At 41.2% G+C, this 12,502-nt stretch overlaps 11 non-coding genes and 11 pseudogenes across 11 annotated transcripts; all 22 read left to right on the top strand.

Moving 5' to 3' along the window:
- Window positions 1-100: 100 nt before the first annotated feature.
- Window positions 101-219, top strand: LOC150026710 (5S ribosomal RNA; annotated as a pseudogene).
- A 456-nt stretch (window positions 220-675) lies between these two features.
- Window positions 676-794, top strand: LOC150026709 (5S ribosomal RNA). Its single transcript, XR_016522174.1, has one exon. It is a non-coding gene; the product is annotated as a 5S ribosomal RNA (ribosomal RNA).
- A 455-nt stretch (window positions 795-1,249) lies between these two features.
- Window positions 1,250-1,368, top strand: LOC150026708 (5S ribosomal RNA; annotated as a pseudogene).
- Window positions 1,369-1,826: 458 nt separating this feature from the next.
- On the top strand, window positions 1,827-1,945 carry LOC150026707 (5S ribosomal RNA). Its single transcript, XR_016522566.1, has one exon. It is a non-coding gene; the product is annotated as a 5S ribosomal RNA (ribosomal RNA).
- Window positions 1,946-2,400: 455 nt separating this feature from the next.
- Window positions 2,401-2,519, top strand: LOC150026706 (5S ribosomal RNA; annotated as a pseudogene).
- Window positions 2,520-2,975: 456 nt separating this feature from the next.
- On the top strand, window positions 2,976-3,094 carry LOC150026705 (5S ribosomal RNA; annotated as a pseudogene).
- A 458-nt stretch (window positions 3,095-3,552) lies between these two features.
- On the top strand, window positions 3,553-3,671 carry LOC150026704 (5S ribosomal RNA; annotated as a pseudogene).
- Window positions 3,672-4,127: 456 nt separating this feature from the next.
- Window positions 4,128-4,246, top strand: LOC150026703 (5S ribosomal RNA; annotated as a pseudogene).
- Window positions 4,247-4,702: 456 nt separating this feature from the next.
- LOC150026702 (5S ribosomal RNA) lies at window positions 4,703-4,821 on the top strand (annotated as a pseudogene).
- A 454-nt stretch (window positions 4,822-5,275) lies between these two features.
- Window positions 5,276-5,394, top strand: LOC150026701 (5S ribosomal RNA; annotated as a pseudogene).
- A 454-nt stretch (window positions 5,395-5,848) lies between these two features.
- On the top strand, window positions 5,849-5,967 carry LOC150026700 (5S ribosomal RNA). Its single transcript, XR_016522245.1, has one exon. It is a non-coding gene; the product is annotated as a 5S ribosomal RNA (ribosomal RNA).
- A 456-nt stretch (window positions 5,968-6,423) lies between these two features.
- On the top strand, window positions 6,424-6,542 carry LOC150026699 (5S ribosomal RNA). The gene has a single exon (XR_016522244.1). It is a non-coding gene; the product is annotated as a 5S ribosomal RNA (ribosomal RNA).
- A 456-nt stretch (window positions 6,543-6,998) lies between these two features.
- LOC150026698 (5S ribosomal RNA) lies at window positions 6,999-7,117 on the top strand. Its single transcript, XR_016522017.1, has one exon. It is a non-coding gene; the product is annotated as a 5S ribosomal RNA (ribosomal RNA).
- A 366-nt stretch (window positions 7,118-7,483) lies between these two features.
- LOC150026697 (5S ribosomal RNA) lies at window positions 7,484-7,602 on the top strand (annotated as a pseudogene).
- A 456-nt stretch (window positions 7,603-8,058) lies between these two features.
- On the top strand, window positions 8,059-8,177 carry LOC150026696 (5S ribosomal RNA). Its single transcript, XR_016522824.1, has one exon. It is a non-coding gene; the product is annotated as a 5S ribosomal RNA (ribosomal RNA).
- Window positions 8,178-9,109: 932 nt separating this feature from the next.
- LOC150026695 (5S ribosomal RNA) lies at window positions 9,110-9,228 on the top strand (annotated as a pseudogene).
- A 440-nt stretch (window positions 9,229-9,668) lies between these two features.
- Window positions 9,669-9,787, top strand: LOC150026694 (5S ribosomal RNA). Its single transcript, XR_016522247.1, has one exon. It is a non-coding gene; the product is annotated as a 5S ribosomal RNA (ribosomal RNA).
- Window positions 9,788-10,153: 366 nt separating this feature from the next.
- Window positions 10,154-10,272, top strand: LOC150026693 (5S ribosomal RNA). The gene has a single exon (XR_016522080.1). It is a non-coding gene; the product is annotated as a 5S ribosomal RNA (ribosomal RNA).
- Window positions 10,273-10,727: 455 nt separating this feature from the next.
- On the top strand, window positions 10,728-10,846 carry LOC150026692 (5S ribosomal RNA). Its single transcript, XR_016522010.1, has one exon. It is a non-coding gene; the product is annotated as a 5S ribosomal RNA (ribosomal RNA).
- A 366-nt stretch (window positions 10,847-11,212) lies between these two features.
- Window positions 11,213-11,331, top strand: LOC150026691 (5S ribosomal RNA). Its single transcript, XR_016522009.1, has one exon. It is a non-coding gene; the product is annotated as a 5S ribosomal RNA (ribosomal RNA).
- A 366-nt stretch (window positions 11,332-11,697) lies between these two features.
- LOC150026690 (5S ribosomal RNA) lies at window positions 11,698-11,816 on the top strand. The gene has a single exon (XR_016522197.1). It is a non-coding gene; the product is annotated as a 5S ribosomal RNA (ribosomal RNA).
- A 366-nt stretch (window positions 11,817-12,182) lies between these two features.
- On the top strand, window positions 12,183-12,301 carry LOC150026689 (5S ribosomal RNA; annotated as a pseudogene).
- The last annotated feature ends 201 nt before the right edge of the window (window positions 12,302-12,502 follow it).

Here is a 12,502-nt window from a genome sequence, read left to right as displayed (position 1 = left end):
GTTCGTCCATCTTGTATCTCAAGACCCATTTTGTGTTTAACCATTCGAAACTGAATCCCACTTGCAAACCCATATAGGCATTGATCGCGCTGCACTTGACAGGTGCGATCATACCAGCACTAATGCACCGAATCCCATCAGAACTCCGCAGTGAAGTGTGCTATGGCGAGAGTAGTACTAGGATGGGTGACCTCCTGAGAAGTCCTCGTGTTGCACTTCTTTTTTGTGTTCTGTTCTTCTTCCTGGCCTATACAATCAAACCATGATGAGTTCACCTTTTTCGTGACTTCGAGTTGTGGGGGTCCTTGTCCTTCGGGAATTGGCAACTAGATTCGTTACCACGTTTCGAACAACTTTCATTTTTAACGCGTCTCCATCCAACTTCTCTATCAAAAGTTATGACCGTTTGAAGTTTAGCCACGATAATTTTTGGCAACTCCAAATCTATCACTATTCTCTTCAATCTGAGGAATCCTCCATCAAATATACACTAAAACAAGATCCCACAAAAAAAATTAGACAAAAATTCAATTTCTACCTATTTTTAATGCATTTTAAAAAAATCGTCTTACCTTGTTCGTCCATCTTGTATCTCAAGACCCATTTTGTGTTTAACCATTTGAAACTGAATCCCACTTGCAAACCCATATAGGCATTGATCGCGCTGCACTTGACATGTGCGATCATACCAGCACTAATGCACCGGATCCCATCAGAACTCCGCAGTTAAGGGTGCTTGGGCGCTAGTAGTACTAGGATGGGTGACCTCCTGGGAAGTCCTCGTGTTGCACTTCATTTTTGTGTTCTGTTCTTCTTCCTGGCCTATACAATCAAACCATGATGAGTTCACCTTTTTCGTGACTGCGAGTTCTGGGGTCCTTGTCCTTCGGGAATTGGCAACTAGATTCGTTACCACGTTTCGAACAACTTTCATTTTTAACGCGTCTCCATCCAACCTCTCTATCAAAAGAAATGACCGTTTGAAGTTTAGTCACGATAATTTTTGGCAACTCCATATCTACCACTATTCTCTTCAATCTGAGGACTCCTCCATCAAATATACACTAAAACAAGATCCCACAAAAAAAATTACACAAAAATTCAATTTCTACCTATTTTTAATGCATTTTACAAAAATCGTCTTACCTTGTAAGTCCATCTGGTATCTCAAGACCCATTTTGTGTTTAACCATTTGAAACTGAAGCCCACTTGCAAACCCATATAGGCATTGATCGCGCTGCACTTGACAGGTGCGATCATACCAGCACTAATGCACCGGATTCCATCAGAACTCCGTAGGTAAGCGTGCTTGGGCGAGAGTAGTACTAGGATGGGTGACCTCCTGGGAAGTCCTCGTGTTCCACTTCATTTTTGTGTTCTGTTCTTCTTCCTGGCCTATACAATCAAACCATGATGAGTTCACCTTTTTCGTGACTGCGAGTTGTGGGGGTCCTTGTCCTTCGGGAATTGGCAACTACATTCGTTACCACATTTCGAACAACTTTCATTTTTAACGCGTCTCCATCCGACTTCTCTATCAAAAGTTATGACCGTTTGAAGTTTAGTCACGATAATTTTTGGCAACTCCAAATCTATCACTATTCTCTTCAATCTGAGGACTCCTCCATCAAATATACACTAAAACAAGATCCCACAAAAAAAATTCGACAAAAATTCAATTTCTACCTATTTTTAATGCATTTTACAAAAATCGTCTTACCGTGTTCGTCCATCTTGTATATCTCAAGACCCATTTTGTGTTTAACCATTTGAAACTGAAGCCCACTTGCAAACCCATATAGGCATTGATCACGCTGCAATTGACAGGTGCGATCATACCAGCACTAATGCACCGGATCCCATCAGAACTCCGCAGCTAAGCGTGCTTGGGCGAGAGTAGTACTAGGATGGGTGACCTCCTGGGAAGTCCTCGTGTTGCACTTCTTTTTTGTGTTCTGTTCTTCTTCCTGGCCTATACAATCAAACCATGATGAGTTCACCTTTTTCGTGACTGCGAGTTCTGGGGTCCTTGTCCTTCGGGAATTGGCAACTAGATTCGTTACCACGTTTCGAACAACTTTCATTTTTAACGCGTCTCCATCCAACTTCTCTATCAAAAGAAATGACCGTTTGAAGTTTAGTCACGATAATTTTTGGCAACTCCATATCTATCACTATTCTCTTCAATCTGAGGACTCCTCCATCAAATATACACTAAAACAAGATCCCACAAAAAAAATTAGACAAAAATTCAATTTCTACCTATTTTTAATGCATTTTATAAAAATCGTCTTACCTTGTTCGTCCATCTTGTATCTCAAGACCCATTTTGTGTTTAACCATTTGAAACTGAATCCCACTTGCAAACCCATATAGGCATTGATCGCGCTGCACTTGACAGGTGCGATCATACCAGCACTAATGCACCGAATCCCATCAGAACTCCGTAGCTAAGTGTGCTATGGCGAGAATAGTACTAGGATGGGTGACCTCCTGAGAAGTCCTCGTGTTGCACTTCTTTTTTGTGTTCTGTTCTTCTTGCTGGCCTATACAATCAAACCATGATGAGTTCACCTTTTTCGTGACTTCGAGTTGTGGGGGTCCTTGTCCTTTGGGAATTGGCAACTAGATTCGTTACCACGTTTCGAACAACTTTCATTTTTAACGCGTCTCCATCCGACTTCTCTATCAAAAGTTATGACCGTTTGAAGTTTAGTCACGATAATTTTTGGCAACTCCAAATCTATCACTATTCTCTTCAATCTGAGGACTCCTCCATCAAATATACACTAAAACAAGATCCCACAAAAAAAATTCGACAAAAATTCAACTTCTACCTATTTTTAATGCATTTTACAAAAATCGTCTTACCTTGTTCGTCCATCTTGTATCTCAAGACCCATTTTGTGTTTAACCATTTGAAACTGAAGCCCACTTGCAAACGCATATAGGCATTGATCGCGCTGCACTTGACAGGTGCGATCATACCAGCACTAATGCACCGGATCCCATCAGAACTTCGGAGGTAAGCGTGTTTGGGCGCTAGTAGTACTAGGATGGCTGACCTCCTGGGAAGTCCTCGTGTTGCACTTCATTTTTGTGTTCTGTTCTTCTTCCTGGCCTTTACAATCAAACCATGATGAGTTCACCTTTTTCGTGACTGCGAGTTGTGGGGGTCCTTGTCCTTCGGGAATTGGCAACTAGATTCGTTACCACGTTTCGAACAACTTTCATTTTTAACGCGTCTCCATCCGACTTCTCTATCAAAAGTTATGACCGTTTGAAGTTTAGTCACGATAATTTTTGGCAACTCCAAATCTATCACTATTCTCTTCAATCTGAGGACTCCTCCATCAAATATACACTAAAACAAGACCCCACAAAAAAAATTAGACAAAAATTCAATTTCTACCTATTTTTAATGCATTTTACAAAAATCGTCTTACCTTGTTCGTCCATCTTGTATATCTCAAGACCCATTTTGTGTTTAGCCATTTGAAACTGAAGCCCACTTGCAAACCCATATAGGCATTGATCGCGCTACACTTGACAGGTGCGATTATACCAGCACTAATGCATCGGATCCCATCAGAACGCCGCAGTGAAGCGTGCTTGAGCGAGAGTAGTACTAGGATGGGTGACCTCCTGTGAAGTCCTCGTGTTGCACTTCTTTTTTGTGTTCTGTTCTTCTTCCTGGCCTACACACTCAAACCATGTTGAGTTCACCTTTTTCGTTACTGCGAGTTGGGGGGGTTCTTGTCCTTTGGGAATTGGCAACTAGATTCGTTACCACGTTTCGAACAACTTTCATTTTGAACGCGTCTCCATCCGACTTCTCTATCAAAAGTTATGATCGTTTGAAATTTAGTCACGATAATTTTTGGCAACTCCAAATCTATCACTATTCTCTTCAATCTGAGGACTCCTCCATCAAATATACACTAAAACAAGATCCCACAAAAAAAATTAGACAAAAATTCAATTTCTACCTATTTTTAATGCATTTTACAAAATTCGTCTTACCTTGTTCGTCCATCTTGTATCTCAAGACCCATTTTGTGTTTAACCATTTGAAACTGAATCCCACTTGCAAACCCATATAGGCATTGATCGCGCTGCACTTGACAGGTGCGATCATACCAGCACTAATGCACCGAATCCCATCAGAACTCCGCAGTTAAGTGTGCTACGGCGAGAGTAGTACTAGGATGGGTGACCTCCTGAGAAGTCCTCGTGTTGCACTTCATTTTTGTGTTCTGTTCTTCTTCTTGGCCTATACAATCAAACCATGATGAGTTCACCTTTTTCGTGACTGCGAGTTGTGGGGGTCCTTGTCCTTCGGGAAATGGCAACTAGATTCGTTACCACGTTTCGAACAACTTTCATTTTTAACGCGTCTCCATCCGACTTCTCTATCAAAAGTTATGACCGTTTGAAGTTTAGTCACGATAATTTTTGGCAACTCCAAATCTATCACTATTCTCTTCAATCTGAGGACTCCTCCATCAAATATACACTAAAACAAGATCCCACAAAAAAAATTAGACAAAAAATCAATTTCTACCTATTTTTAATGCATTTTACAGAAATCGTCTTACCTTGTTCGTCCTTCTTGTATCTCAAGACCCATTTTGTGTTTAACCATTTGAAACTGAATCCCACTTGCAAACACATATAGGCATTGATCGCGCTGCACTTGACAGGTGCGATCATACCAGCACTAATGCACCGGATCCCATCAGAACTCCGCAGTTATGGGTGCTTGGGCGCTAGTAGTACTAAGATGGGTGACCTCCTGGGAAGTCCTCGTGTTGCACTTCATTTTTGTGTTCTGTTCTTCTTCCTGGCCTATACAATCAAACCATGATGAGTTCACCTTTTTCGTGACTGCGAGTTCTGGGGTCCTTGTCCTTCCGGAATTGGCAAATAGATTCGTTACTACGTTTCGAACAACTTTCATTTTTAACGCGTCTCCATCCAACTTCTCTATCAAAAGTTATGACCGTTTGAAGTTTAGTCACGATAATTTTGGCAACTCCAAATCTATCACTATTCTCTTCAATCTGAGGACTCCTCCATCAAATATACACTAAAACAAGATCCCACAAAAAAAATTAGACAAAAATTCAATTTCTACCTATTTTTAATGCATTTTACAAAAATCGTCTTACCTTGTTCGTCCATCTTGTATCTCAAGACCCATTTTGTGTATAACCATTTGAAACTGAATCCCACTTGCAAACCCATATAGGCATTGATCGCGCTGCACTTGACAGGTGCGATCATACCAGCACTAATGCACCGGATCCCATCAGAACTCCGCAGTAAAGCGGGCTGGGGCGCTAGTAGTACTAGGATGGGTGACCTCCTGGGAAGTCCTCGTGTTGCACTTCATTTTTGTGTTCTGTTCTTCTTCCTGGCCTATACAATCAAACCATGATGAGTTCACCTTTTTCGTGACTGCGAGTTCTGGGGTCCTTGTCCTTCGAGAATTGGCAACTAGATTCGTTACCACGTTTCGAACAACTTTCATTTTTAACGCGTCTCCATCCAACTTCTCTATCAAAAGTTATGACCGTTTGAAGTTTAGTCACGATAATTTTTGGCAACTCCAAATCTATCACTATTCTCTTCAATCTGAGGACTCCTCCATCAAATATACACTAAAACAAGATCCCACAAAAAAAATTAGACAAAATTCAATTTCTACCTATTTTTAATGCATTTTACAAAAATCGTCTTACCTTGTAAGTCCATCTGGTATCTCAAGACCCATTTTGTGTTTAACCATTTGAAACTGAAGCCCACTTGCAAACCCATATAGGCATTGATCGCGCTGCACTTGACAGGTGCGATCATACCAGCACTAATGCACCAGATCCCATCAGAACTCCGCAGTCAAGCGTGCTTGAGCGAGAGTAGTACTAGGATGGGTTACCTCCTGGGAAGTCCTCGTGTTGCACTTCTTTTTTGTGTTCTGTTCTTCTTCCTGGCGTATACAATCAAACCATGATGAGTTCACCTTTTTCGTGACTGCGAGTTGTGGGGGTCCTTGTCCTTCGGGAATTGGCAACTAGATTCTTTACCACGTTTCGAACAACTTTCATTTTTAACGCGTCTCCATCCGACTTCTCTATCAAAAGTTATAACCGTTTGAAGTTTAGTCACGATAATTTTTGGCAACTCCAAATCTATCACTATTCTCTTCAATCTGAGGACTCCTCCATCAAATATACACTAAAACAAGATCCCACAAAAAAAATTAGACAAAAATTCAATTTCTACCTATTTTTAATGCATTTTACAAAAATCGTCTTACCTTGTAAGTCCATCTGGTATCTCAAGACCCATTTTGTGTTTAACCATTTGAAACTGAAGCCCACTTGCAAACCCATATAGGCATTGATCGCGCTGCACTTGACAGGTGCGATCATACCAGCACTAATGCACCAGATCCCATCAGAACTCCGCAGTCAAGCGTGCTTGAGCGAGAGTAGTACTAGGATGGGTTACCTCCTGGGAAGTCCTCGTGTTGCACTTCTTTTTTGTGTTCTGTTCTTCTTCCTGGCGTATACAATCAAACCATGATGAGTTCACCTTTTTCATGACTGCGAGTTGTGGGGGTCCTTGTCCTTCGGGAATTGGCAACTAGATTCGTTACCACGTTTCGAACAACTTTCATTTTTAACGCGTCTCCATCCGATTTCTCTATCAAAAGTTATGACCGTTTGAAGTTTAGTCACGATAATTTTTGGCAACTCCAAATCTATCACTATTCTCTTCAATCTGAGGACTCCTCCATCAAATATACACTAAAACAAGATCCCACAAAAAAAATTAGACAAAAATTCAATTTCTACCTATTTTTAATGCATTTTACAGAAATCGTCTTACCTTGTTCGTCCATCTTGTATCTCAAGACCCATTTTGTGTTTAACCATTTGAAACTGAAGCCCACTTGCAAACCCATATAGGCATTGATCGCGCTGCACTTGACAGGTGCGATCATACCAGCACTAATGCACCGGATCCCATCAGAACTTCGCAGTGAAGCGTGCTTGGGCGAGAGTAGTACTAGGATGGGTGACCTCCTGGGAAATCCTCGTGTTGCACTTCTTCAAAGGAATTGGCAACTAGATTCGTTACCACGTTTCGAACAACTTTCATTTTTAACGCGTCTCCATCCGACTTCTCTATCAAAAGTTATGACCGTTTGAAGTTTAGTCACGATAATTTTTGGCAACTCCAAATCTATCACTATTCTCTTCAATCTGAGGACTCCTCCATCAAATATACACTAAAACAAGACCCCACAAAAAAAATTAGACAAAAATTCAATTTCTACCTATTTTAAATGCATTTTACAAAAATCGTCTTACCTTGTAAGTCCATCTGGTATCTCAAGACCCATTTTGTGTTTAACCATTTGAAACTGAAGCCCACTTGCAAACCCATATAGGCATTGATCGCGCTGCACTTGACAGGTGCGATCATACCAGCACTAATGCATCGGATCCCATCAGAACTCCGCAGTGAAGCGTGCTCGAGCGAGAGTAGTACTAGGATGGGTGACGTCCTGGGAAGTCCTCGTGTTGCACTTCTTTTTTGTGTTCTGTTCTTCTTCCTGGCGTATACAATCAAACCATGATGAGTTCACCTTTTTCGTGACTGCGAGTTGTGGGGGTCCTTGTCCTTCGGGAATTGGCAACTAGATTCTTTACCACGTTTCGAACAACTTTCATTTTTAACGCGTCTCCATCCGACTTGTCTATCAAAAGTTATGACCGTTTGAAGTTTAGTCACGATAATTTTTGGAAACTCCAAATCTATCACTATTCTCTTCAATCTGAGAACTCCTCCATCAAATATACACTAAAACAAGATCCCACAAAAAAAATTAGACAAAAATTCAATTTCTACCTATTTTTAATGCATTTTACAAAAATCGTCTTACCTTGTTCGTCCATCTTGTATCTCAAGACCCATTTTGTGTTTAGCCATTTGAAACTGAAGCCCACTTGCAAACCCATATAGGCATTGATCGCGCTGCACTTGACAGGTGCGATCATACCAGCACTAATGCACCGGATCCCATCAGAACTCCGCAGTGAAGCGTGCTTGGGCGAGAGTAGTACTAGGATGGGTGACCTCCTGGGAAGTCCTCGTGTTGCACTTATTTTTTGTGTTCTGTTTTTCTTCCTGGCCTATACAATCAAACCATGATGAGTTCACCTTTTTCGTGACTGTGAGTTGTGGGGGTCCTTGTCCTTCGGGAATTGGCAACTAGATTCGTTACCACGTTTCGAACAACTTTCATTTTTAACGCGTCCCATCAGAACTCCGCAGTTAAGCGTGCTTGGGCGAGAGTAGTACTAGGATGGGTGACCCCCTGGGAAGTCTTCGTGTTGCACTTCTTTTTTGTGTTCTGTTCTTCTTCCTGGCCTATACAATCAAACCATGATGAGTTCACCTTTATCGTGACTGCGAGTTGTGGGGGTCCTTGTCCTTCGGGAATTGGCAACTAGATTAGTTACCACGTTTCGAACAACTTTCATTTTTAACGCGTCCCATCAGAACTCCGCAGTTAAGCGTGCTTGGGAGAGAGTAGTACTAGGATGGGTGACCCCCTGGGAAGTCCTCGTGTTGCACTTCTTTTTTGTGTTCTGTTCTTCTTCCTGGCCTATACAATCAAACCATGATGAGTTCACCTTTTTCGTGACTGCGAGTTGTGGGGGTCCTTGTCCTTCGGGAATTGGCAACTAGATTCGTTACCACGTTTCGAACAACTTTCATTTTTAACGCGTCTCCATCCGACTTCTCTATCAAAAGTTATAACCGTTTGAAGTTTAGTCACGATAATTTTTGGCAACTCCAAATCTATCACTATTCTCTTCAATCTGAGGACTCCTCCATCAAATATACACTAAAACAAGATCCCACAAAAAAAATTAGACAAAAATTCAATTTCTACCTATTTTTAATGCATTTTACAAAAATCGTCTTACCTTGTAAGTCCATCTGGTATCTCAAGACCCATTTTGTGTTTAACCATTTGAAACTGAAGCCCACTTGCAAACCCATATAGGCATTGATCGCGCTGCACTTGACAGGTGCGATCATACCAGCACTAATGCACCGGATCCCATTAGAACTCCGCAGTTAAGCGTGCTTGGGCGAGAGTAGTACTAGGATGGGTGACCTCCTAAGAATTCTTTTTTGTGTTCTGTTCTTCTTCTGGCGTACACAATCAAACCATGATGAGTTCAACTTTTTCGTGACTACGAGTTGTGGGGGTCCTTGTCCTTCGGGAATTGGCAACTAGATTCGTAACCACGTTTCGAACAACTTTCATTTTTAACGCGTCTCCATCCGACTTCTCTATCAAAAGTTATGACCGTTTGAAGTTTAGTCACGATAATTTTTGGCAACTCCAAATCTATCACTATTCTCTTCAATCTGAGAACTCCTCCATCAAATATACACTAAAACAAGATCCCACAAAAAAAATTAGACAAAAATTCAAATTCTACCTATTTTTAATGCATTTTACAAAAATCGTCTTACCTTGTTCGTCCATCTTGTATCTCTAGACCCATTTTGTGTTTAACCATTTGAAACTGAAGCCCACTTGCAAACCCGTATAGGCATTGATCGCGCTGCACTTGACAGGTGCGATCATACCAGCACTAATGCACCGGATTCCATCAAAACTCCGCAGTGAAGCGTGCTTGGGCGAGAGTAGTACTAGGATGGGTGACTTCCTGGGAAGTCCTCGTGGTGCACTTCTTCGAAGGAATTGGCAACTAGATTCGTTACCACGTTTCGAACAACTTTCATTTTTAACGCGTCTCCATCCGACTTCTCTATCAAAAGTTATGACCGTTTGAAGTTTAGTCACGATAATTTTTGGCAACTCCAAATCTATCACTATTCTCTTCAATCTGAGGACTCCTCCATCAAATATACACTAAAACAAGATCCCACAAAAAAAATTAGACAAAAATTCAATTTCTACCTATTTTTAATGCATTTTACAAAAATCGTCTTACCTTGTAAGTCCATCTGGTATCTCAAGACCCATTTTGTGTTTAACCATTTGAAACTGAAGCCCACTTGCAAACCCATATAGGCATTGATCGCGCTGCACTTGACAGGTGCGATCATACCAGCACTAATGCACCGGATCCCATTAGAACTCCGCAGTTAAGCATGCTTGGGCGAGAGTAGTACTAGGATGGGTGACCTCCTGGGAGGTCCTCGTGTTGCACTTCTTTTTTGTGTTCTGTTCTTCTTCTGGCGTACACAATCAAACCATGATGAGTTCAACTTTTTCGTGACTACGAGTTGTGGGGGTCCTTGTCCTTCGGGAATTGGCAACTAGATTCGTTACCACGTTTCGAACAACTTTCATTTTTAACGCTTCTCCATCCAACTTCTCTATCAAAAGTTATGACCGTTTGAAGTTTAGTCACGATAATTTTTGGCAACTCCAAATCTATCACTATTCTCTTCAATCTGAGAACTCCTCCATCAAATATACACTAAAACAAGATCCCACAAAAAAAATTAGAGAAAAATTCAATTTCTACCTATTTTTAATGCATTTTACAAAAATCGTCTTACCTTGTTCGTCCATCTTGTATCTCTAGACCCATTTTGTGTTTAACCATTTGAAACTGAAGCCCACTTGCAAACCCGTATAGGCATTGATCGCGCTGCACTTGACAGGTGCGATCATACCAGCACTAATGCACCGGATCCCATCAGAACTCCGCAGTGAAGCGTGCTTGGGCGAGAGTAGTACTAGGATGGGTGACTTCCTGGGAAGTCCTCGTGTTGCACTTCTTCGAAGGAATTGGCAACTAGATTCGTTACCACGTTTCGAACAACTTTCATTTTTAACGCGTCTCCATCCGACTTCTCTATCAAAAGTTATGACCGTTTGAAGTTTAGTCACGATAATTTTTGGCAACTCCAAATCTATCACTATTCTCTTCAATCTGAGGACTCCTCCATCAAATATACACTAAAACAAGATCCCACAAAAAAAATTACACAAAAATTCAATTTCTACCTATTTTTAATGCATTTTACAAAAATCGGCTTACCTTGTAAGTCCATCTGGTATCTCAAGACCCATTTTGTGTTTAACCATTTGAAACTGAAGCCCACTTGCAAACCCATATAGGCATTGATCGCGCTGCACTTGACAGGTGCGATCATACCAGCACTAATGCACCGGATCCCATCAGAACTCCGCAGTGAAGCGTGCTTGGGCGAGAGTAGTACTAGGATGGGTGACTTCCTGGGAAGTCCTCGTGTTGCACTTCTTCGAAGGAATTGGCAACTAGATTCGTTACCACGTTTCGAACAACTTTCATTTTTAACGCGTCTCCATCCGACTTCTCTATCAAAAGTTATGACCGTTCGAAGTTTAGTCACGATAATTTTTGGCAACTCCAAATCTATCACTATTCTCTTCAATCTGAGGACTCCTCCATCAAATATACACTAAAACAAGATCCCACAAAAAAAATTACACAAAAATTCAATTTCTACCTATTTTTAATGCATTTTACAAAAATCGTCTTACCTTGTAAGTCCATCTGGTATCTCAAGACCCATTTTGTGTTTAACCATTTCAAACTGAAGCCCACCTGCAAACCCATATAGGCATTGATCGCGCTGCACTTGACAGGTGCGATCATACCAGCACTAATGCACCGGATCCCATCAGAACTCCGCAGTGAAGCGTTCTTGGGCGAGAGTAGTACTAGGATGGGTGACTTCCTGGGAAGTCCTCGTGTTGCACTTCTTCGAAGGAATTGGCAACTAGATTCGTTACCACGTTTCGAACAACTTTCATTTTTAACGCGTCTCCATCCGACTTCTCTATCAAAAGTTATGACCGTTTGAAGTTTAGTCACGATAATTTTTGGCAACTCCAAATATATCACTATTCTCTTCAATCTAAGGACTCCTCCATCAAATATACACTAAAACAAGATCCCACAAAAAAAATTAGACAAAAATTCAATTTCTACCTGTTTTTAATGCATTTTACAAAAATCGTGTTACCTTGTAAGTCCATCTGGTATTTCAAGACCCATTTTGTGTTTAACCATTTGAAACTGAAGCCCACTTGCAAACCCATATAGGCATTGATCGCGCTGCACTTGACAGGTGCGATCATACCAGCACTAATGCACCGGATCCCATTAGAACTCCGCAGTTAAGCGTGCTTGGGCGAGAGTAGTACTAGGATGGGTGACCTCCTAAGAATTCTTTTTTGTGTTCTGTTCTTCTTCTAGCGTACACAATCAAACCATGATGAGTTCAACTTTTTCGTGACTACGAGTTGTGGGGGTCCTTGTCCTTCGGGAATTGGCAACTAGATTCGTTACCACGTTTCGAACAACTTTCATTTTTAACGCGTCTCCATCCGACTTCTCTATCAAAAGTTATGACCGTTTGAAGTTTAGTCACGATAATTTTTGGCAA

Source organism: Phaseolus vulgaris, chromosome 6, assembly GCF_051622355.1.
Source record: "Phaseolus vulgaris cultivar YP4 chromosome 6, ASM5162235v1, whole genome shotgun sequence".
Taxonomy (NCBI): Eukaryota; Viridiplantae; Streptophyta; class Magnoliopsida; order Fabales; family Fabaceae; genus Phaseolus; species Phaseolus vulgaris.
The sequence above is the reverse complement of the archived record's forward strand: the minus strand, read 5'-3'. Positions and strand labels throughout refer to the sequence as shown.